Here is a 1,456-nt window from a genome sequence, read left to right on the forward strand (position 1 = left end):
TCAACTTTCATGGAGATAACGTCTTCCAACGCGTGATTTGTTGACACGGAGTTGCATTTAGGAGTTAATTCCCCTTGAAAGCTCCAATAACGCCATGATTAATGTTGGCAAGAAGGAGGCACCTCAACAGATGAACACAAGTGGGAGATCATCATGTTCGTGATGGAGAGTTAACAAGGGAATAACACGACGAGATCAGGAAAATTACGTACTGGAAATAAGGGGCGATTATAAGGTTTTCTTCCTTAAGTAAACAAACATGCACGGGAGCGCATAAACATGAACTAAGAATCACACACAAAATGACACACACACATATCTATCTATCTATCTAACTATATATATAAATTTATATATATATTGTATATATATATTATATATATATATATATAATGTGTATGTATATATACATATATACACATATACATATATATACATATAGATATACATATATATATAATATATATATATATATTGCATATATATTTGTGTATATATATATATATACATTGTATATATATTTGTATATATACCTATATATATAAATATGTATAAATATATATATATAATATATAATATATATACTGTGTATATGTATATATATATATATATATATGCATATATATGTATATACTGTGTATATATATATACACATATAAATATATATATATATATATATATATATTCATTACACGTTTTGGCATAATTCGCGTTTAATATATCAATTGTTCCTTTAGTTTTTTTCTCTTTTTAGAGAGAGAGAGAGAGAGAGAGAGAGAGAGAGAGAGAGAGAGAGAGAGAGACGCTCATAATGCTAATCAATCTGTTGCCTTGGTGCAGTATCACTTTGGCTTAAGTGCCATACATCGATCTGTCCTATCACACGATTACTTATAAATAACTATGCATCTATTGAGCCTACACACACAGACGCACACACACTGTATATATGTATACATATATATATACACATATATATTTACATATATATATATGCATATATACACTTATATATATGTATATATATATATATATATATATGTTTGTGTGTATATACATATATATATATGTATGTGTATATATATATATATATATATATATATATGTATTACTTGTAAACATCGTTCAATTCCCTTGTAAATCTGTTCCAGCTTAAAATATATAAAATACTGAAGCGGACAGTGGAATGATTCAGGTAGAAATATAGATATGAAACGATGTATTCGTGTTCAAATGGATTTTGTTGTTTGTAGGCTACAGCAGTTCTGTGTACAACGAATCATTTATTTCGAAATTTTTAAATGATTTCTTGTTTTGTTTTAACTTGTCTACCACAAAATAATCTGGTGTCATGATAAATTTAATAATAATTTTAAAACTCTCCAGTAAAGTGTACTGTCGTTTCATATACCCTTGATCTTGTGACGCCAAATGATATATATATATATATATATAT

The sequence above is a fragment of the Palaemon carinicauda genome, chromosome 19 (genome assembly GCF_036898095.1).
Source record: "Palaemon carinicauda isolate YSFRI2023 chromosome 19, ASM3689809v2, whole genome shotgun sequence".
NCBI lineage: Eukaryota > Metazoa > Arthropoda > Malacostraca > Decapoda > Palaemonidae > Palaemon > Palaemon carinicauda.